The sequence below is a fragment of the Canis lupus genome, chromosome 17 (genome assembly GCF_048164855.1).
Source record: "Canis lupus baileyi chromosome 17, mCanLup2.hap1, whole genome shotgun sequence".
Taxonomy (NCBI): Eukaryota; Metazoa; Chordata; class Mammalia; order Carnivora; family Canidae; genus Canis; species Canis lupus.
In genome coordinates this window covers 42,212,856-42,237,611 of record NC_132854.1, presented here as the reverse complement: position 1 = coordinate 42,237,611, position 24,756 = coordinate 42,212,856, and positions in this window count along the sequence as shown.

Sequence of the window (24,756 nt, the reverse complement as noted above, 5' to 3'; positions counted from 1 at the left end):
TTTTTTTTTTTTTTTTCTTTTTGACAATTTAAATGATAAGCATAGACGACAGCTAGATTATCCCTATTTTAGCTAAAAACAAACACGCAAACAAAAAATTTACTTTAAAATTCACATAAATTGGGACACCTAGGTGCCTGGATTGGTTGAACATGTGACTCTTGATTTTGACTCAGGTCATGATCTCAGGGTCATGAGATTGAGCCCTGAGTCAGTTAGGCTCCATGCATGATGAGTCTGCTTAAGATACTCTCTCCCTCTCCCTGTCACCCCCAGCTTCCCATTCCCCAGCTCATGCAGTCTCTCTTTCTCAGTCTCAAATAAATAAATAAATAAATAAATAAATAAATAAATCTTTAAAATTAATGTAAATTAACATTTATAACATTTTTGATAGTTTATAGTTATTTGCAGTGCTGGAGTTTCCATCTTTGTTATCTCATAGCCAAAATACCCCACAAATAACAAAATTTTAAAATTTGTTTTTAACTGAATTACCACAGTTTGAAAAAGTCATTCATTGACTAATAGGCTTCCCTTTGTTATGGAAAGAGCAGGAAACATCACTCCCCTATTCAATAATTTGAGTGTTCATTGTTTTTTATATGCATGTCATTGCCCACGAATGATGTCTGGATTCACCAGTGGGCCTAGACATAAACATGTGCAATCACATTCACTGCTTACACTGACAATGCATTTAAGTTTGAAATAAAATAAATGACTCATTAAATGAACCCTATCAAAAACAGAATCAGTATCTACACCAGAGTAGACAATACAGTTAATGACTATTGTCTGTTGTCATTGTGAACACAAATTCTAGTTGCATTAGACCCATAATTATATTCACAGTAGTTTCTTACTATGTTTTAAAATAAATGTTTGAAATTTGCTTAGGTGCTGCATCATGGAGGTCATTTATTTTGGTAGTGTTGATTATGTCATTAGTAAATAATGGATAAAATGTCAATGCGTTTACAAACTATACAGCTCTGTACACAAGGACCTTGAGCAATGCTTCTTCCTGAACTGTTCTGTCCTGAAAACTCTTTACTATAAAATATATTTATTAATATAAGTGTATGAAAATTCATGATTTTGAAATATGAAAGAAAAAGTCAGTCTTAGAAGTTTTAATTCAAGATCGAGGAATCTGAAATCTGAAACATCTACTGCCTTCCTAGAGTTTCATTGACAGAGTAAGAGAAGCAGCCTGAACAAACTTAAATGGGAGGATAAACAGGTATAGTTTACAATACACTTGCCAAAAACAATAGAATAGGTCTGGTGGAACCAGCTAGACCAAGTCTGCAGATAGAGCCTCCAGCGTTACTTGTTTGTTTAAAGGAATACGATGTAGCTTGGATAATGTTAGCTATAATAATGAAGTGACAATTTTGAATCAGGCAGTTTACTGGGAATGTCTGATTCGTGATTGCCACCCCATAATTATATATATGTATGTATGTGTGTATATGTAACTATTATCTTATTTAAGATACATAGTCTAGAAAACAGAATAATAGGCTTTTTGTGGCTTAATGAGTAGTAGATACTGACTTCTATATAGTCCTTACTTAGTTTTGATGCCTTTATATGTAAGCACTACCTTAAAATGCATTTCTATTTGAGATTGTTTACTTGTTCCCCATAGGTTTTCCATGATAAAGACTAACCTCCTTACTGTGTGGTAGACTGTTAGTCTAGTCCAATATGCTTTCCTGAAGTATTTCTCCTGGATACTTCCCCATCCCATTAATGTCAGTGTTGACTTTGTGACCTGCTCAATAAAATATGAGAGGAAATGACATGTGTCACTGCAGAACAGAAGCTTTAAGAGCCTACATACCCTCTGCCAATTTCCTCCTTCTTGGACTACCAGCAGCACTCTAGATAAATGCTGCTCTATCAGCTGGGACCCAAAGTTAAGATGACAAGGGAGAGAGTTGCAGCTGACCTGTAAGAGCTATGTAACATAAATGAAAATTTAGCCTGTGCTGTGTTAAGCTGGAGAAATTCTGATATTGTTTGCTCCAGCAGCACGAATCTAGCTGATTCTGAGAGACACATTTTGACTTCTGATTTTGGTTATGATCTGGTGGTACTTGTCTTCTCCAGCGACTACAATATATCATTGTCACTAGTTCTTTCTACGTTGTCAATCAATATTTTTTAACTGAGACCATTCAAAATATTACAGCTAATGAAATCATTTTGAAAGACAAGTTTGATCATTTTGTAATTGTAATAAAAATAATTCAGAAACTTCCCATTATTCCTAGATGTATTTCTCATGGTCTGTCCCTTACTTATTCATATCTGATACCATATTTATCATTCACCAGCATCCCCTGGGTTCTCTGCTCCAACAACAATGGCCCTCTTACTTCCGTGATCACTCCATTCTGTCATGGAAGCATTGTCCACACATCCATCTGGCATGAATTCCCCACTTCCATTTGGCATTTTCGTCCTCTGCTCTCAGATCTCAACTGAGTCATCACTTCTCAGGGAAGCACTCAAACTACCTGAACAGAATGAGAAATCTTAATCACTTCTGAAATCACAAAACTGGGTAATAGAACTGATGGAATGATATGATCTGTAGCTAGGTACTCAAATTGGAAATGAAGATTATCATTCTATTTATATTAATCTCTGTGTACGAGTATTTTTAAAAATTTATTGGATCATGATCATATATCATATATTGTTCAGAATGATTTATATATTCTGACTCCAATCCTTTAAAAAACATGTATGAAGTATTTTTTTCATTATCACAACTGAGGACAATGGATTTTAGAGATGTTAAGTTACTTGCCAAATATTATTAGCATTCAGAGCTAGAACTCGAGTTTCTCTGTGTCAAAATTTTCTTTCCAATATAACATAAATTTGAAGAAACCAAACAAAGCTCATTTTGTGGATAAGTTTACTATTTAACTTTCCTCAATGAAACCCAGATGGAAATTGTGATATTTGTAATTATCCTGCACTTGCTGAGTGACTTAGCAATGACTTTTTTTTTTAATTTTTATTTATTTATGATAGTCACAGAGAGAGAAAGAGAGAGAGGCAGAGACACAGGCAGAGGGAGAAGCAGGCTCCATGCACCGGGAGCCCGACGTGGGATTCGATCCCGGGTCTCCAGGATCGCGCCCTGGGCCAAAGGCAGGCGCCAAACCGCTGCGCCACCCAGGGATCCCAGCAATGACTTAAAATTTTTTTAAATGTTTTAGTGTGAATCTTTAGTCTCTGCTTTGAATCTTTGTGATAGTTCATGCCAATAAAATTTAAATAGTAATTCAAGTGAGATGCCTACCTTAGTTTAGAAGAGATCATTAAACTGGATGTCCTCAGGTTTCCGTGTCAGCTGGTCTTTTACTAGATCCACTGTGCTGCTTGACTGTATTCTACTGAGGATTTATCTCCATCCCAAACTTCCACAGTCTGCAGATGTATCAGTGTTTCAAACTGTATATCAGTGCAATTAAAATGAACTAGGAGCCTAAAAAAGACATATCTGTGTCATCTTTGCTTGGAATTCAGTCTTGACATTTTAACACTGATTTAACTTAATTTAAAAATAAAAATAGTTCATTTATTTAAATAATTCAGCTGAAAATTCAGTTATCCTTTAATTACCTGATCAACTAATATAAAGCACTCTCTTACAGTGAAGTAGCTAGTTAATTGTCTCTTTGTAGGACTTATTAATAATTCAAATGATCATTTTTCTGTATTAGTACTGGGATGTACTTTTATTTTGGTGGTCAGACATGAGTATGAGGTTACTGTAGATATGTGGAAAACACAAACAAGACCCCAATTAAATTACTGGATGTCAAGGAAGAAAAGAACAAGAAAATATTTATTCTCTTATACCTGAGACTGTAGGTTCTATGAAATCAGGAATTTTGTCTGTTTTAAAATGTTATTGTTTAAGGGTAGCCTGAGTGGCTCAGTTGGGTAAGTGTCTGCCTTCAGCTCAAGTCATGATCCCAGGGTCCTTCGATCGAGCCCCACATTGGGCTCCCTGCATAGTGGGGAGTCTGCTTCTCCCTCTCCCTCTGACCCTCCTTTCGCTCATGCTCTCTCTCTCTCAAATAAATGAATAAAATCTTTAAAAAAAGTTACTGTTTAATAAAGGTAACTATATGAGGTATTATAGCTTTATGTGGTAATTATTTTACAGTATACACGTATGTCAAGTCATCATGATGCACAACTAAAATATATACAATTTGTATCTGTTAATTATATTTCAATAAGGCTGGGAAAAAATGTCCCACTGTCACATATCCAAGGCTTAGCATCATACCTAGTATATAATAGTGATTCAATAAATATTAGTTTAATAAATAAAATAGTTTATAAAACCTAGTATATTAACTTGCCCAAAAAACTAAAATATTGTACATAGAATCCACAATTTTAATATTGTGTCCAGTTTATATATATAAATTAAAATACCATAAACATGGAAATGTAAGGAAAATATGAAAGATACCTAAATTATATACAAAGGGTTTTTTAGTTTGAAGGATTTATTTTATTAACAATTCTAATTTTCAGTAATATTTATTTAAAATTTTGTGCTCCTTAGAATAATTATTTAGTCCCATATATTATGAGCTCTTTTATTACTTAGTAAAACATTAAAAATATAGGTTTGAGTTACTGTAAGTCCAGTGAAATCCTGAAATCCCAGTTTTCCTTGCAATTCCTGAAGCTTTGGTATGATAAATATCCAAATGAAGGCAGAAAATACTGAAATATGCTTTTATTGTGACTTTCTAGGTAAAGGACATTTTTATGCATTTTGAAAATAATGACATTTTTAAAGTTTCCTAACTTCAAATATGTTGAGCAGTTCTTAGGTATGATGATTCTTCCTGTATGGTAATATCAGGAGCAAACTACCCCACGCATGCTTCACAGTTACTAGGAAAGTGTATTTGTTTCATAATGAAAGTATATGTGTTTCTACAAAGAAACACATATGAATGTCGTAACTTTCCTTTTTCTTCCTCCACTATCTCCAGGCACCTTCTCAATTAAAATATGGAGTAATTATCAAACACAGATTTAAAATGATAGGAAACATACTCAGTTATTTCATTTTAGATAATAAAGGCAAATATTAGCTTTGAATTACTTATTAAGAGGAAATGATTACATTACCTTGGAGTTTTAAGGCAGAGAACATTTACTGCTGCCTTACATGCACATACGTACAAACTTTACTTCAGTAATATTCTCTCATTTTCTCTCTACTTTCGCCTGAAATCTTTATTGCTTGAATTATTCCAAATTTTTCTACTACACAAATTCTGATTGCAGCCATTATATACAAATGGCCTGGATTTCCATTTTGCTGGTAAGGATTGGAGGAAGTCAAATATATCAGAAGCTTGGTTATACCGAATTTATGTGAGAACAATGCACAGATGGTATGTGTATAATAATTAAGACTATTACATTGTCTGGTATTTCTTAAATTTATTTTCTAAATAAACATTCTGTGTATTTTTATAAGATCATAATGAGGTAAATAGGTTCTTTTATTTCTAATGGTGACATGAATATCTGATTACCTCTTGAGGTGCTGGTCCAAAAATTATGATAAAAAGCAATATCAAAAAATCTAGCTTATGCTAATATTCAAGTAATACACTCTCTGGTTCTGGAAATGAAAGCTCTAAATTTTTATTTATTATTTTATTTTTCTTTATTTGTCATAATAGCTCTACTTTCCATTTGTAAAGAAGACAGTCCATGTCATTACTTTGGTAGCGGCATAGTGAACCTCTATGACAAGCTTAGTTTGTCCATCATCATGTATTCCAATGCATCACTTCCCTTTAATCACTTCATTATATCTGGGACTATTTCTCTATCTCTGTGTGTAAACAGATGGAAACCTTACAGGAAACCTGTCCTTACTTTCAAGCAAAGCTGTGTATTTATATTAAAATTTTCCAATATATTCTGCTTACAGTTAGATGCCCACCATATTACAGAAAATCTTTAATAAAGGAAAAGCATTGCAAATTTACTTCAAACACTTTTAGTGATGTTGTAAAGAAAGCATCACCAAATGACCAAAGTTCCCTTCCATTATCTTCTTCTAATTCTTTGGGGTTTTTTTGCTAGCTATTTAGCTAGACAAACAATCTGGCAAGCCTCCTTCAAAAAATAAGCCCCTAATTTTACACACATCATTATAATTCATTTAATCTTTCCATAAGCATGTATGTTTAGCCCTTTACTACATTTTGGTTCATGAAATATTGAGAAAATAGTCATAGAACAATGTATCAGGTTTCCCCAAAAACAGACCTTGAGAAAAGAATGTAAATGCATGTAGTTTATTTTGAAATTTCAAGAAACACAGTTAAGAAGTTGAGTAAGTAGGAAATAAAGCTGGTAAAGGAGGAGGGTCAGAAAAAGAATATTATTAATCTCATAGGGAAATCCTAAGAAATGCTATAAAACACTGTTGAGGTGTCAGGGGTGTGGGTATTTAAGTATTTCAGTGGGCCAGGAGGTAAAAGATTGAGTGGGTAAGGGATAGAGGGAGACCTTGTCTGGAGAGTAAAGGGTGGTAATTCACAGATACATTTTGCCCCTCTAACCTCTAGACAGAGTAGCCATCTAGTGTTCTAGAAAGAATAGAGATAGAGAGATGCATAAACTGGCTGAAGTGGGCTTAGAGGGATATGGACAGGGCATTTACATCATCTCCTGCAGGCTGACTGAATCTTCAATATGTGTGTTTGTATTAGAAGTGGCCGTCTGGGTAATGACAGAGAACCCAAAAGTTGGAAATACTGATTTTGGTATTAAGACATCCAAATTCTGCTTCCACATTGACTACAGTATGCTTTGGTGTTCTTATTTGTATGTAATCTGTGTTTCTGAGATACTGTTGATCTTGATCCACAGACATTCATAAATGGAAAACAAGCAGGATTTATATGATGTTGCCTGCCTTGTGAGAACTCAAGTTCCCTTCACACCTCTGCCAAACCATTCTTTGATCATCTAAGTGGTGTTTCACAACTTGGCATACTCCATTCTTCTTTCCAGCTCCATTTCACAAGGGTGATACCTTATACTATATTCTGAACTGAAAGTGGCAAATATAATGCCAATGGCCACTGAAAAAGTGATGCTGCTGTTGGCACCTTGCTGCTGCCTATGAATGATCCTATAAAATTGTGGAAGGCCTATGTTAAAAGTACAGTCATGAGCCTTCTACTGCTACCTTGTTTTTGGCTTATATAAAAAGAATCTGAGGTCCTCAATGTCCCAACATACACTTTCTAAAACTCTGTCTGTAGGCCTCTTGCCTTACTCCATGAGTGCTTGGGAACTGGGTCCAAGAGTCATTTGTGTTAGGTACAATGTTTTATGAAACATCTCTTAGCTATTCTTCTTCGTCTTGAAAGTTGTGTGTGCCACTCTCCAAGAATAAAGGTTGACTTAATGTAGAGCCCCTTAGATTTCTTGATCAAAGCAGTCATTCAATAATACTAAGACATGCTACAATACCAGGATAAATAAAGTTCAAGCAGCTCACTCTGATTCTTCAGTGACTCTAAAATTCTGTGAACATGTTTATGTCCTTACTTGGACTGTGCCATGAAGTGTATGCTGGCCTGTGTGCATTAGCGACTGTGGTCTTCTGTGCCTTAGCCGGGAGTCTGGAGAGAGATGTATCAGATACATGTCAGGTATATACATCAGGTGTATACACCTGAATAGCAATATAGTGAATTAAACTTCATTAGTCTCTGGTATAAAGGTACCATGTGTTTTTCAAATGTCAAAACCAAAGTGATATGTGTGTCAGTTTAATGACTTTTCAGAAAGAACAAACTTGAAAATACCCTTCTGTGAGTTTGCTGCTGACAGTTTATCATGATTGAAAACAGAATGTCTTCTGTTCGTGAATTTTGAACATGGATAAATAGTGTGTCCTTATGTTCTCCTTCAACTAAGATGGTGTTGCTGACCTCCCACGTTTCATATCCATCATAAGATGAAACCCCATTAGCAAAGTTCACATCAGAATTTGTCCTCGTCAATGCAAGTTTGTCACAAATGATTCCGTCCTCCCTTGTGAGATTGTGAAGGAGTCATTTTAGGCAGATGTGTTGGATATACATAAAGCAATAGCACAGTGTGGTGATAAACTCATTAGCACTGCCACCATTTCAGGAATTTTTTATATCATCTATAAGAGGACAGAGAGATACAAAACCTCATTAAAATTTTGATGGTTATCCAATATTAAGTAATTTATTCCCCTTTGTGCAAAGAAAGGCACCACATGGATTTTTTGTTTTTGACACAAAAGATGAATTTTTCTGTGTATTTATTTTCCCCATGCTTTTCCTTATTTCTTGACCAGGCTTATCTGAATGAGAAACCACAGGTTCAGTTGTACTTAACCAGCAAGAGGTGCTTCCATTTCAGAAAATTTATACTCTCTATTGAGTATTGAAGTACTTTTTGTTGTTTTTCTTTTGTTTTTTGTTTTGTGTTTGTTGTTGTTGTTGTTGTTGTTGTTGTTGTTGTTGTTGTTGCTTAATATCAGAACAGGCCAAAGTGTAACTGACAGATGGAAGCTGGAGTTTGGATGGTAAGGCACAAGTTTCATTTAATTTGATCCTATACAAAACAAAGCACAATGCCAAGTATAATGCTTTCTGATGGATTTTGATTAGCTGTGCTTGGCTAGCTCCTCTTTACATTACTTCAGTTCACACTTATTTTGAAGACTAGATGGAATTTCTTCGTAGCAGTGGCATGTCCACTTGGGGCAGGGGGATAATCAGGCCCAGCCATTATTTCCCTGGCTTACTCACACATACAATAACCTGCTTTCCCTGCTACTTTACAAGAATTATTGGAACATTTTCTGTCTATTGCTGCTGGATCAGTCTCTGTGACTTCTTTATATTTGATTCTAAATATTGGTTCAAAAATAAATGCATCATTCCTTAGAATACAAAAATAAGATGGGAAGTCACCTTGAGTTTCACTTAGTGTTTCTCTTGTCTTCAGTGTAAAACACATCTGAGTCCTCCCTGAGAATGAGAATCTTATTCCTAATGACCTCAAGGAAAGAAGATTCCATAACCTTTCAAAATTCTATCCTCTATTTATCAAGCTGCAATATTGACTTTTTTTAACCTGTTTCTGGAGATTAAGCTTATCTCACCCTATTTTTTCCCCACTCAGTAAGATAGGAAAATATGTCTGTGTCTGGGGTTTTCTTTATCAAGCTGGTGTGCTTTATTAATGTTTATAAGACTTTTAGACAAATTATATTTAGCCTATTTATTTATTTTCCTTTCTTCATTCAATTATTTTTTCTATTCTTATGGCAACTAAAACAGCTGCTTTTAAATAGTAAGGAAATGGAGTCATTATATTCAACTCAAGTTAAGTAACAATTATGTTTCTGAGGTTAAGATCACTTGAAAATTTAAAGAATCTAAGCTGTTAGTGCAAAGATTGATGCTTAAAGTTTTCTATATTCAATGTGCATCTTTTCTTATAATTTCCTTGAAGTGAGAGGTACAGGGAGAAGCTGTTTATCTCAGAGAAGTAATTCACTATTATTTTAATACATGAATCAATTATTTTATTTCAATTTCTAGTTCAAATTTAGCACATATAAAAAATCCACAAAGAGAATTGACACTAATAGCAATTTGGAAATCGAAATTTGAAGCTAAAGAAGGAGTTCTGATCTAGACATGCAGATTTGGTACCTTTAATGTTGATGTACAATAGCAGCTTGGTGGACATGGATGAAGATTGAGATTTCTAAATGGAGGTCAGTGTCTAATGATACATTGACACCGACTGATGATGAAATACCCCAGATCTTTTGACAGATTCTGTTCTCTCTTTCTCTCACTCTCTCTCTCTCTCTCTCTCTCTCTCACACACACACACACACACACACACACACACACACACATACAATTAGCCTACCACCATCAAGAATTTTGAAGGTCCTTGGGCCAGCTGGCCAATTTTTATTTTCTAGTGATTTAGTCTGCCTGCAGCCAACTATTTTTATTTTGTACATAGTATGACCCCTTATTCTCTATTTTCCTTCAAGAACAGAAAAAGTATGATTATTTCTCCATTTTGCTTCAGAAAATCTCCATTGATAAAGACCAAATCCTCTGGGTTTTATTACCATGAATTATGCAATAAAATGTTTTCTATTTGCTCACTTAAATTCGGGTCTGCTTTTCAAGTTCTTGCCTACCTGGCTAAAATTGCTTATGCTTTTGTTGGACCCTAATAAGATGGTGTTTGCTTACTAATGCAGTATATTTGCCTTCACTTATGTATTTTTTCCAGATGCAGTTTGAGAGTATAAAGCCTCTTACGTTTTGCAGATTGTGAGGTAAAAACCAAAATAATTTTATCCAGGCCATTTTAGAAGGTACAAGAAGGGCCACTTAGAAGCTGTGTAATTTATATTAATTGCAGAGATTTAGGAGTCATAATAGTCTGAGTTCAAATACCAACTTAATGCCATTGTGACTTTGTATCCATCTCCTAACTGCTAAACCTCATTTTACTCTTGTATTTAACAGGTAAAAATGTCACGCCTCATTGATTAGCAGGGACATTTACAAGAAATATGCAATCCCTAATATATAGTGGATGCTCAATAAATGTTCCTTATCTCTTATCTGTGTTGCTGCTTCTATACTCAAACTCTAGGCTTTCATCCCTCCTCTTCACCTTTATCAATAAAGAGAATCTTCCTTAAAGATGGCACTATGGATATATAATTTTCATATATATATATATATATGTGTGTGTGTGTGTGTGTGTGTGTTGTGTTGTGTTTGGAGAAATTCTAAAAATTAAATTTCATACATGAAATTACTATAGATAAATACAATCTAATGAGCTCAAGAAAATATGGAGGTAATTTGGATTTATGATATGATAATCTTAACAAATATTTTTATAGCCTACCTAAAATTGATTTCTTCTTGAATTGATTACATTGCTTTACTAATGATTTCTGATTATTAGTAATGACTAATTATATCCTACTCCTTACATATAAATATCACTCAGATACTAAGTAAAACCTATTAAGAAGTTCCTTTTTCTAAAAATAGTGTTCAGTGGCTAAATTTAACTATAAGAAGTTTGTAAGTAAGCAAACTTCGTGACAATTTTACCAAAAATCTCCCCTCCAATGGTAAAATGGCAAATAGATTTGCTGTAAATATATCGTAAGAAAGCTACCAAATTCATCCATCTCCATAATGAGTACTATTTCAATTTTGGTGGATCATATAAGACTTAAGAATGATCCTAAGAATGGACTTAAGTTAAATTGTGTTCCCACAGTCAGAGACAACAGGTACCCAGCAGTATACTAACTAGAAACATTGTAGTATTGACCTTGTCTCTAGGTTATTGTGACACTGACATATGTTAACCTCTTCTTCAGTTGCGCTCTATAAGCTTAATATTACTATTTTCTTATAGGACAAGGCCCTACACTGATTTTTGCCTCTCCTGCATTGCATAATCTTTTTGTTGTTGTTATTATTCTTGTTTTGTTGTTTTTATAAACACTTTGTATTTTCTCATGTACTTCACATCCATTTTTGTTAATCCTGCTTCATTCTTAATTTTTTTTACCTATTTTCTTTAGATTCCAGTATGTCCATTTCTTCCTCATTACTATAAGGCACATTTTGCTTTTCCCAATTGATTTCTTCAACTGGTCAATTAAATAAGAGTCTCACTCCCTCACTCCACTCTTCAGCCTGACTAATCCCCTTATATACAAATGAGGTAATGGCATGATTGGCTAAAATGGTGGGGAAACTTGCCTCTTATTTATCAAGCATGATCTAATCAGTCAGAATTAGAGGAAGTAATAATGAATACAGGCACCATTGCTCAAGAGCCTATGAGGACTTGAAGTAACACTATAAGTGGTTGCTTTGACTTGAAATTTTGAATGAAGGTGTGTGTTCAACTGCAGTGATGGTACCTTAAGGGAAAAGTAGAAATGATTTTGTGCCTATGTTTGCAAACAAGCTTCTTAAAACATTCTTTAAACATGTCTTTCAAATAAAATGGCAACATTTTGTACTTTTTTAACATATTAAGAAAAATAGGAGTGCATCTCATCTCCAAGTGACTTTCCACACACTGAGGTAAGAACCTATATACATTGTGAAATGTAAGGTACATTGACTCTCCTCTGTCTTATCAACATCTCTCTTATGGACTTTTATAATTTATACTACATAAACTCACTTTCAAAATTTAAGGCACTGAATATGCCTGTTATTGAAGATATTATATAATTACCAAAGATTAACTTTTTGGGGGTGAGTATAATAAATAAAGTAATCTATCAGCTCTAATGTCAAGAAAACTGGATTTATACGCTATTATAGTTTGAGAAGCAAAAAAGACAATCAAAAGGAAAATGCGAAATATTAAGATATTCTTAAGACATATATCACAGACCAAATAGGGAGCCAGATCAAAAACATGAAGGAACAAAAATAATAACAATGGCTTAGTCATTGAATATTGTTTCTTACTATGTGCTTTATAGGTAACAAATCTTAATATTAATCCTCACAACTTTCTCAAGTAATAAGTATATCATTGACACCAATTTTATAGATAATAAAATATAAGAGTCTCAGAAAGATAAAAACAATATGCTAAATAAGTTTTGCCTTATTTTAGTGATATTAGAAGCATTGGGCACATCAAAGAAAGAGGTAACATCATTTGGCTTGTTTTATGTCAGAGTTACTCTGGCTAAGGTTAAGAATAGAATGAAGGGAGAAGGAAAGAAGCTGGAAACTATTAGGAGGCCATTGTGATAAGTGGGGGCAAGGGAAGAGAGTGACCTGAATTAAGACAGTAGCAGGTATGGTGGTGAAAAGTGATCAGATTTGTAAAGTGCTTCAGAGATAAAGCCTGTAAGATATATTGATGGAATCAATGTGGACTCTGAAGGAAAGGGGTATGTCTGGAATGTCAACTGAGGTTTTTATTTAAAGCAACTGAAGCTGACCTTGTCAGTAACTGAGAAAGGGAAGATTGTAGGAAGGGCGTTTGACAGGGAAGGGAGAATCGGAACTGAATTCTGGACATGTTGTTTAGATATTAGACAACAAATTATATAGACAATTATATACTTAAGACTGGAGAGATCAGGGCAGAACTTAATGCTGGTGATACCACATCGTTATAAGCATATATATGGTAATTTATAAACTTTGATCATAGAAGAAATCAACAATGACATTTTTAGACAGGGAAAGATGAGAGAGCTCCAAAAAGGTGACAAAGAATAAGTAATCATTGAGAAAGAAGGAAGGCAAAGCAAGCATGTGTCTCCAAAGCCACTTGAAGGCATAAGTTTAGCAGAAGGGAGTGATCACATATTCCTGGTAAGTTAAATAAGGTGAAGACAGAGAATTAACTACTGGACTTGGCAACATGAAGGTCACTGGAAACCCTGACAGGAGTTGTTGTTGTTGTTTTTTTTTTTTTTTTTTTTTTTTAATATGAGAGCTTGATTTGATGGTTCAAAGAGAGTGGAGGAAAAGAATTTAGAGAGAGTATACTAAGCAAAGCAATTTCAAGAATTGTTTTCTGTAATAAAAAAAAAAACAGTTTAGTAGCTAAATAGAGAAACAAGGTCAAAAAGACTTTTGAAAAACCAGTGGAGATGTAACAATGTTTTTATGTTGTTTGGAAAGATAGAAACAGTTGCTGAGAATTCCTTAAGCCATATCCTTTAATTGGATAGAGGATATGGATCTCTTGTGTAGAAGGGGTTGTCTTTTGTTGATACTTGAAGAGAAACCTGAGTGATGAAAGAGGCAGAGATGGGGCTTTGGTAATAGGCGCTGTGTAAGCTTTCTTCAGATGATTTTGGTCTTCTTAGTAAGATTGGAATAAAGACTATCATTTACAAATGAGAACAGAGAGGGAGTTTTGGAGATCTGAAAATTGAGGGGAAATTCCATTATGTCCTCCTAAATGTTAGATATTATGATTTTAAAGTGAAAATAAGCAACATGATTTCCTTCAGCCATGTTTGGTGGTGAAGGTTTAGGATGGAAGTAAGTAGGGATGTGTGCTGAACCGTGTGGTGTCTCTGGCCTAAGATATATGATAAAGGGGAGTGGATCAGGAGAGTTGAAGGTGTTTTACTAAAATAGCGATTTAATCTGTTTTCAGAGAGAACTGAGAAAATGATATGGTTAAAGGGAAATGGAAAGTCAACCGAGGCAAATGATTGTAATTGTTGGTGTGGTTAAAATATAACTGTAATTCCATTTGTCTCTTCTTTAGTTGAAATCAGCTTGAAACAAGGAAATGAGATATATGTTTGACAACCAAACATTTATTAAATATATATTTGTAAACAAATAAGGCCATCATAAAACTGAATAAAAGTTACTTTACATTATTTTCTCCAATTTAGAAATTCCTTATTAATTATTTTTAGAGAAGAAAACCTATTTTTCTATTCAATAGAAGATTTTGCTTATAAGATGAATAACAGCTATTGTATAAATAAAAATAGAAAAAAATAAGATATATTAAAAAGAAAAAATAAATAATAACTACTCTTATATACTATGATATATTAAGCAACTAGATTTGGGATAAAGATGTCATAGAATTTGCTGTTCCTAATTCAATAATATTCAATATTGTCTAGTTCTGAGTTATGTGGACATTGCATATGGCAAGTAAGAAACTCATTCCCAAGGAGGCAGGCATGCTGATGGTCATTTGTAGAGTGACATCAATACCAATATCTTGTATCTGTGCTTTCTCTTAAAATTTATGAAGTACTTCCATACCTGCTTCTCATAAGAATACCATGTATTAAGGAGCATAGTCACACAACCCCATCTTACAAATTATTCCTTTTAGATTCAGAGAGACTGAATTACTGCCTAGGATCATACAGATAAAATTATAGCAAATTTAAATCTAGTGTTCTAAAGTCTAGTTTGTTGTAGGAATAATATCTCTTTAGCAATATTTATGAGTATATCAATTAAAGCATATTTTTTCTTTTTTCACAAAAAGAATCTAAAGGCTCCAAATTTTCCTACATTATATATACACATACATACATACACACACACATACAACATCTTAATGAGCACTTGCTAGAATTAAAACATGGAGTTTGAAAGCCCTTGAAGAGGTCAGTCAGTACACTATTAATATACTTTTTCCCAAATAGTGAAAATATTTTTGAAATTATACACTTTTCTCCATAAGGACCTAAATAATGACATGTGTGGAAAGTAAAGGGGACTGGCTTGTGCACACATACATACATGAAAATCCACACACCATTTGGGGATATAGAAAAACAATGCTAATGATCGTACTCAGCAAGCATCATTGAATTGCATTTATTTTAGGGTTGCTAGTAAAACAGATCTAGTCTAACTCAAGCAGTGCAGATATAGTTTAAAAATACATGTAGACATAATGGACATAAAATCTCATAACAGTGATAGCAGTAAAGCTTGGCATGTAGAGACACTTCAAGAGTGGAAGGGTTTAATATTGCTTTACATTATATAATTTGTCACTAGAAATCTACAAATCTCTATCATCATTGGCATATCTCTTCTCTTTCTTCTTCTTTCACTGCATCTGTCATTGTACCCTCTATAAATTCTTGACCTTGGCTTTTGCTTATTTGTAGTTTCTGTGTACTCACAACTTAGGCCCTCTTACTGTCATTGTCTCTCCTGCTTCATGCCTTACATCTGTACTCAGTTTCACTGTCTGTTCTGATTAGGTGTTGCATGATTCATTCATATTTTCTAGTTACAGTTGCCAAAGGAGAGGATTTCCTTATGTCCAGCACTGTCCCTCTTTGAGGATATAATTCTTCTCATGCCAGACTACCTCATTTGTTTCTGGCTGGCTTATGGATTATGTCTCCTAGATCAACTGATCTCTGGTCCATTTAGTTGTGGCCAACAGATATGTGATGGAATGTGGCTCAAGTAGGAAACTTGCCATGGGGTGGCACCTTTGCTAAGGGAACATGACTATAGTAGTTGCCATGACTGACCTTTATATGATATTCAAAGTCTAGAGAAGATTTATAAACAATGAGGTCACATATCATAATTTATTTGTTACTGAAATTATTACTCATTTTATCCAGTCTCTACCCTATATGCAGCAGATAGATTTCCAATCTTATGTTTTGTCACTTGCATTTGCTGACATATACATAAAAGTCCTTTTTGAATTCCTTTAAATAACTCAAATAAAACAATAAAACTCAGATGTTAGGCATTGGATAGCAAAACAATTTGATTTAGTAAGTTGTTCAATTCCATTAAGCTATATTAATTTAGAGTGGTAAGCGATCCTGTTCTTTCACTTTACAGGCTTTCTCTCTACAAACTACTAGCATCAGTGAAAGTGGAGATTTGTGTATAGCAGTTAATAACCTTATATCACAGTTAGGGGTGGGGAGAAAAGCAAACAGCTTAAGAAAGATGGATCACATTACAAATGCTAAAATCTGCTTTGAACCAATAGATCTTTAAGTCATTTTTTCAGCTTTTATTTGCATATAATATGGCAGTACAAATGGGAAGTCACAAGCACTTTGGTATAGAAACTGGGATAATTTGATTTTATACTTTACACTTCACATGGACATAAAAAATCTGAAATATCATTAATAATAAGTTGATGCCACTTTTTTCAGAATGAAATATGAGACTGAAAAATAGAAATTGTGATTATGCAGGATATATTATTTACCTCTAGCAGCCCCTAACGTAGCCCTTAAAACAACAAACTTTGCTATCTCTTATTTTCTTTTGGTAAGAATTCATGAGGAGCTTAGCTGAAGTGACACATCTGTCTTGCACTGTTTCAGGGACTCTAATGAAGTGACCTTCAACCTGTCAGATGGGGTTGCTGCTATCTATAAGCCAGCTCAGGCTGAAGTTCCCTGAGAGAAGGACTAAGAATGACTCACTCCCAGAGGTTTTGGCACAGGGTCCGAGTTCCTTCCTATGTGGGCCTCTTGCTACATTTGGGTAACCTCACATTCCTCCAGAGCATGTGACCCAAGAGAAAAGACAAACAAGAAGGTGTGATGCCTTTTATGACCCACTCTCCAAAGTAGTATACTTTTACTTTATTATTATTTTTAAATACATGTATTTTTTGGAAGTGAGTATTAAGTCCAAGTTATATTCAAAAGAAGAAGAAGCCTTCTTCCTTTTCAAGGGAATTTCAGAAACTACGGGGGCATATTTCAAACTGCCATATGGAATAAGAGCAAAATTTACTAAGGAATTTTCTACTGAGCAGAATATGAAATCCTTAGTGATTGTAATGACCATTTTCTGAACAACGTGGCTGAGATTGTTTCCCTTGCAGATATTGCATTGCTTTTTGGTCTGTGACTTTGCTTCCAAGACCACAACTTAATGGAGCAAAGATTAGTGCTTCTTATAGCAGCTAGCTATATAGGCCAGACCATGACATACTGCACAGACTTTTTGGAGCACTGTGCCAATTAAGGACACCACATATAGAATGTATAAAACCACACCTATTCACTCCTCTTCTTTGGGAGGTGTGATTTTTTAGGGCTATATTAGGTTTCTGTTGCTGTCATTAAAAAAATTATTAGATTATAAAACAGAAATTTATTATCTCACAGTTCTATAGTTCCAAAGTCTGGATTAATTTGGTTGATGCTTTTACTTAGAGTATCACAAGGTCAAAATCAAAGCGTCAGCTGGCCTAGGCTCTTATCTAGAGGCCCTGATGAAGAATCTGCTTCCAATCTTATTCACATTGTCGGCAGAATCTAATTCTTTGCAGCTGTAGAACTGATGTCCTCATTTCTTTGTTGGCTGTCACCTGGGGTTCATCTTTAAATTCTAGATGCCTCTCTCTAGTTCTCTAGTTCTTACATAGGGACCCTATGTCTCAGAGATAACAAAGGGTGATCAAAGCAGTCTCCTGCTTAAAATCCTTCTGAATTTTGTTTTTGCCATACATTTTGATTGTAGCTGAAGCAAAATCTTTGCTTTAAGCTCATGTAATTAGATTGAGCCCAACTGTGGATATAATTAAGGTTATAGACCTTAAAACAGGGAGATTATCTTGGATTATCCAAAATCCCATTTGAGATGTCACATAACGTATTCAGAAGTTTCATACCAGGAGGGATGACTTTTTGTACCAGGAAATGTTTACATGCTTCCATGCTTCTTATGTGTATTTTTACAGTGTTCTTTGATTCTGAGGGTAGTATACCTGAGTGTATTTGTGTTTCCGAGATCCAAAAGGAACTTCACAAAAACTTCAGAAAATAACTCTGTGTGTGTATTGTGTATCTGAGGGGGAGAAAATATATTTCTCCTTAAGACACACATCTATGTGGTAGTTAGGGTAAAAGATGGAATTTGTCCACCTGAAATATTTTCCTACTTGTGCCCTTCCCTCTTCTTTAAGAAAAAAACACTATCAGTTTTTCAAAGCTCTTTAAAAAAAAAAACTAATTATCTGAAAACCATGGTAAATATAACATAGAAAGGAACAAAAGTACAAGAATTCTTAAAGGCCCATTAATAATTGTCACCCTGATGTTCATTGAAATGTAAATAGAATTAGATTTGCCCTTTCTTAGTTGCCCTCTTAGTCCTGCACTGATTGGCCTCCTCCTACTCTTGTCTTGAAATTTCATTCTTCCCAGCCCTTTTCCCCAACATGCTACTCTGTGCATACATCAGTGACAGCATTTATCACTCTCTCTAATGATCTTGACTTCTTATCTCTCTCTCCTAGTTTTTTACTTCACAATTTTAAAGGACAAGAACTGTATCTAATTCACTTCTAAATTTCCGGAGCCTAGCATAGTAACAGGAATAAACTAAGAATGTATATGTGTAAGTGAGTGAATGAATGAATGAATGAATGGAAGGATAAGTGAATATACGTTGGGTTTTCTCTTCTCCTTTTGGGAAATCTCGGTCTCAGTACATTACCATGGCCTAACGAGGCACCACAGGTAATATGTGTCATATGTTCACCTGATAGACCCAGAGAGATCAAGGAAAATAATTTACATCTCACAATAAACTCTCTCAGAGCAGTATAATACAACAAAGTTATCCATTTGCTCCTATGTTATCTGAAATCTTATTTTTAACATACTGATAATTGCTGAAAATACAATGCTACACAGAAGCACTAAAAAATAACCCTTGACTTAAGCTTAAATAAAAAAAAATATTTCACTTTCCTTTTTATTATAAAAATGGTCACCTTTTTCATTTAAACTCTTGGTAGGGTCCATTCAGCTTTCACCTATCAAGCTTTCATTTCCTGCTGTCTGAAATGAAACATCTCTCCCACCTATAACTGACAAGAGTTGCATTTCTTGTGAGATTGATTTCTTTCATCTCCTCGTTCTCATGCCCTTATCTTTCTTTTACTTTCTTCCTTTCCTTCCACTGATAAGGTCTCTATATTTTCTTGTGTTCATCTTCTGCTTTTTGTCCTTCATTTATCAGTTTCCATATTCTTAATTTATACATTCTGTCTCTATTTTCTTCTGTATTTGTCTGTGTTTTTATTTTGTCCTTTTCAGTTTTATCTAATTAAGCCACTTCAATTTAAGACAAACTAATGTTTTATGTACCTCTAAGAAAACACTGTTAAAAAATAGTGTCAATTAAAGTATGGTAAGCCGTCAATTATTAGACATATTCTAATTTTATAGATATTTAGATAAAAATATGGATCTTAGAACTGATAAAATTCAATTTTATCATATAGAGTCTTGAAAATGATAATATTCCACATTTAAAATTTTACCCAATTTTTTGTTGTTTTCATTCTAATCTGAAATAGAAGATGCTTTACTCTGATGACCCTACATTTGACTATGCTGATCTAGAAAAATGCCTGGCACACACAAAGCATCAATAACAACCTTATAAGACTATTTGAAGTCTAAACTGATTAATCAGAGTAAAGCATTAAACATAGTGAGTCTCAATCCATAAACTCAGATTAATTTCTTATATTAATATAATCCTGATTAAGAGTACCCATGCAAAATAATATGGAAAATATCCATATTATTGATTACTGAAGCTACTCCCACTTTTCTTTCTAGAATATGGGATGTTTAATTATTTTTTTTTTTCAAATTGCTTTTTCTTTTTTATTTTCTATTTTTTATTATTATTATTTTTTTTTATTGGTGTTCAATTTACTAACATACAGAATAACACCCAGTGCCCGTCACCCATTCACTCCCACCCCCCGCCCTTCTCCCCTTCCACCACCCCTAGTTCGTTTCCCAGAGTTAGCAGTCTTTACGTTCTGTCTCCCTTTCTGATATTTCCCACACATTTCTTCTCCCTTCCCTTATTTTCCCTTTCACTATTATTTATATTCCCCAAATGAATGAGAACATATAATGTTTGTCCTTCTCCGACTGACTTACTTCACTCAGCATAATACCCTCCAGTTCCATCCACGTTGAAGCAAATGGTGGGTATTTGTCATTTCTAATAGCTGAGTAATATTCCATTGTATACATAAACCACATCTTCTTTATCCATTCATCTTTCGTTGGACACCGAGGCTCCTTCCACAGTTTGGCTATCGTGGCCATTGCTGCTAGAAACATCGGGGTGCAGGTGTCCCGGCGTTTCATTGCATTTGTATCTTTGGGGTAAATCCCCAACAGTGCAATTGCTGGGTCGTAGGGCAGGTCTATTTTTAACTGTTTGAGGAACCTCCACACAGTTTTCCAGAGTGGCTGCACCAGTTCACATTCCCACCAACAGTGTAAGAGGGTTCCCTTTTCTCCGCATCCTCTCCAACATTTGTTGTTTCCTGCCTTGTTAATTTTCCCCATTCTCACTGGTGTGAGGTGGTATCTCATTGTAGTTTTGATTTGTATTTCCCTGATGGCAAGTGATGCAGAGCATTTTCTCATATGCATGTTGGCCATGTCTATGTCTTCCTCTGTGAGATTTCTGTTCATGTCTTTTGCCCATTTCATGATTGGATTGTTTGTTTCTTTGGTGTTGAGTTTAAGAAGTTCTTTATAGATCTTGGAAACTAGCCCTTTATCTGATATGTCATTTGCAAATATCTTCTCCCATTCTGTAGGTTGTCTTTGAGTTTTGTTGACTGTATCCTTTGCTGTGCAAAAGCTTCTTATCTTGATGAAGTCCCAATAGTTCATTTTTGCTTTTGTTTCTTTTGCCTTCATGGATGTATCTTGCAAGAAGTTACTATGGCCGAGTTCAAAAAGGGTGTTGCCTGTGTTCTTCTCTAGGATTTTGATGGAATCTTGTCTCACATTTAGATCTTTCATCCATTTTGAGTTTATCTTTCTGTATGGTGAAAGAGAGTGGTCTAGTTTCATTCTTCTGCATGTGGATGTCCAATTTTCCCAGCACCATTTATTGAAGAGACTGTCTTTCTTCCAATGGATAGTCTTTCCTCCTTTATCGAATATTAGTTGCCCATAAAGGGTCCACTTCTGGATTCTCTATTCTGTTCCACTGATCTATGTGTCTGTTTTTGTGCCAGTACCACACTGTCTTGATGACCACAGCTTTGTAGTACAACCTGAAATCTGGCATTGTGATGCCCCCAGATATGGTTTTCTTTTTTAAAATTCCCCTGGCTATTCGGGGTCTTTTCTGATTCCACACAAATCTTAAAATAATTTGTTCTAACTCTCTGAAGAAAGTCCATGGTATTTTGATAGGGATTGCATTAAACGTGTACATTGCCCTGGGTAACATTGACATTTTCACAATATTAATTCTGCCAATCCATGAGCATGGAATATTTTTCCATCTCTTTGTGTCTTCCTCAATTTCTTTCAGAAGTGTTCTATAGTTTTGAGGGTATAGATCCTTTACATCTTTGGTTAGGTTTATTCCTAGGTATCTTATGCTTTTGGGTGCAATTGTAAATGGGATTGACTCCTTAATTTCTCTTTCTTCAGTCTCATTGTTAGTGTATAGAAATGCCACTGACTTCTGGGCATTGATTTTGTATCCTGCCACGCTACCGAATTGCTGTATGAGTTCTAGCAATCTTGGGGTGGAGACTTTTGGGTTTTCTATGTAGAGTATCATGTCATCGGCGAAGAGGGAGAGTTTGACTTCTTCTTTGCCAATTTGAATGCCTTTAATGTCTTTTTGTTGTCTGATTGCTGAGGCTAGGACTTCCAGTACTATGTTGAATAGCAGTGGTGAGAGTGGACATCCCTGTCTTGTTCCTGATCTTAGGGGAAAGGCTCCCAGTGCTTCCCCATTGAGAATGATATTTGCTGTGGGCTTTTCATAGATGGCTTTTAAGATGTCGAGGAATGTTCCCTCTATCCCTACACTCTGAAGAGTTTTGATCAGGAATGGATGCTGTATTTTGTCAAATGCTTTCTCTGCATCCAATGAGAGGATCATATGGTTCTTGGTTTTTCTCTTGCTGATATGATGAATCACATTGATTGTTTTACGGGTGTTAAACCAGCCTTGTGTCCCAGGGATAAATCCTACTTGGTCATGGTGAATAATTTTCTTAATGTACTGTTGGATCCTATTGGCCAGTATCTTGTTGAGAATTTTTGCATCCATGTTCATCAGGGATATTGGTCTGTAATTCTCCTTTTTGGAGGGGTCTTTGTCTGGCTTTGGAATTAAGGTGATGCTGGCTTCATAGAACGAATTTGGAAGTACTCCATCTCTTTCTATCTTTCCAAACAGCTTTAGGAGAATAGGTATGATTTCTTCTTTAAACGTTTGATAAAATTCTCCTGGGAAGCCATCTGGCCCTGGACTCTTGTGTCTTGGGAGGTTTTTGATGACTGCTTCAATTTCCTCCCTGGTTATTGGCCTGTTCAGGTTTTCTATTTCTTCCTGTTCCAGTTTTGGTAGTTTGTGGCTTTCCAGGAATGCGTCCATTTCTTCTAGATTGCCTAATTTATTGGCGTATAGCTGTTCATAATATGTTTTTAAAATCGTTTGTATTTCCTTGGTGTTGGTAGTGATCTCTCCTTTCTCATTCATGATTTTATTAATTTGAGTCTTCTCTCTCTTCTTTTTAATAAGGCTGGCTAATGGTTTATCTATCTTATTAATTCTTTCAAAGAACCAACTCCTGGTTCTGTTGATCTGTTCCACAGTTCTTCTGGTCTCGATTTCGTTGAGTTCTGCTCGAATCTTTATTAACTCCCTTCTTCTCTTGGGTGTAGGATCTATTTGCTGTTTTTTCTCTAGCTCCTTTATGTGTAAGGTTAGCTTTTGTATTTGAGTTCTTTCCAGTTTTTGAATGGATGCTTGTATTGCGATGTATTTCCCCCTTAGGACTGCTTTTGCTGCATCCCAAAGATTTTGAACGGTTGTATCTTCATTCTCATTAGTTTCCATGAATCTTTTTAATTCTTCCTTAATTTCCTGGTTGACCCTTTTATCTTTTAGCAGGATGGTCCTTAACCTCCATGTGTTTGAGGTCCTTCCAAACTTCTTGTTGTGATTTAGTTCTAATTTCAAGGCATTATGGTCCGAGAATATGCAGGGGACAATCCCAATCTTTTGGTATCGGTTCAGACCCGATTTGTGACCCAGTATGTGGTCTATTCTGGAGAAAGTTCCATGTGCGCTTGAGAAGAATGTGTATTCAGTTGAGTTTGGATGTAAAGTTCTGTAGATATCTGTGAAATCCATCTGGTCCAGTGTATCATTTAAAGCTCTCGTTTCTTTGGAGATGTTGTGCTTAGAAGACCTATCGAGTATAGAAAGAGCTAGATTGAAGTCACCAAGTATAAGTGTATTATTATCTAAGTATTTCTTCACTTTGGTTAATAATTGATTTATATATTTGGCAGCTCCCACATTCGGAGCATATATATTGAGGATTGTTAAGTCCTCTTGTTGAATAGATCCTTTAAGTATGAGATAGTGCCCCTCTTCATCTCTCACTACAGTCTTTGGGGTAAATTTTAGTTTATCTGATATAAGGATGGCTACCCCTGCTTTCTTTTGAGGACCATTCGAATGGTAAATGGTTCTCCAACCTTTTATTTTCAGGCTGTAGGTGTCCTTCTGTCTAAAATGAGTCTCTTGTAGACAGCAAATAGATGGGTCCTGCTTTTTTATCCAGTCTGAAACCCTGCACCTTTTGATGGGGTCATTAAGCCCGTTCACATTCAGAGTTACTATTGAGAGATATGAGTTTAGTGTCATCATGATATCTATTCAGTCTTTGTTTTTGTGGACTGTTCCACTGAACTTCTTCTTAAAGGGGAATTTTAAGAGGCCCCCTTAAAATTTCTTGCAGAGCTGGTTTGGAGGTCACATATTCTTTTAGTTGCTGCCTGTCTTGGAAGCTCTTTATCGCTCCTTCCATTTTGAATGAGAGCCTTGCTGGATAAAGTATTCTTGGTTGCATGTTCTTCTCATTTAGGACCCTGAATATATCCTGCCAGCCCTTTCTGGCCTGCCAGGTCTCTGTGGAGAGGTCTGCTGTTACCCTAATACTCCTCCCCATAAAAGTCAGGGATTTCTTGTCTCTTGCTGCTTTAAGGATCTTCTCTTTATCTTTGGAATTTGCAAGCTTCACAATTAAATGTCGAGGTGTTGAACGGTTTTTATT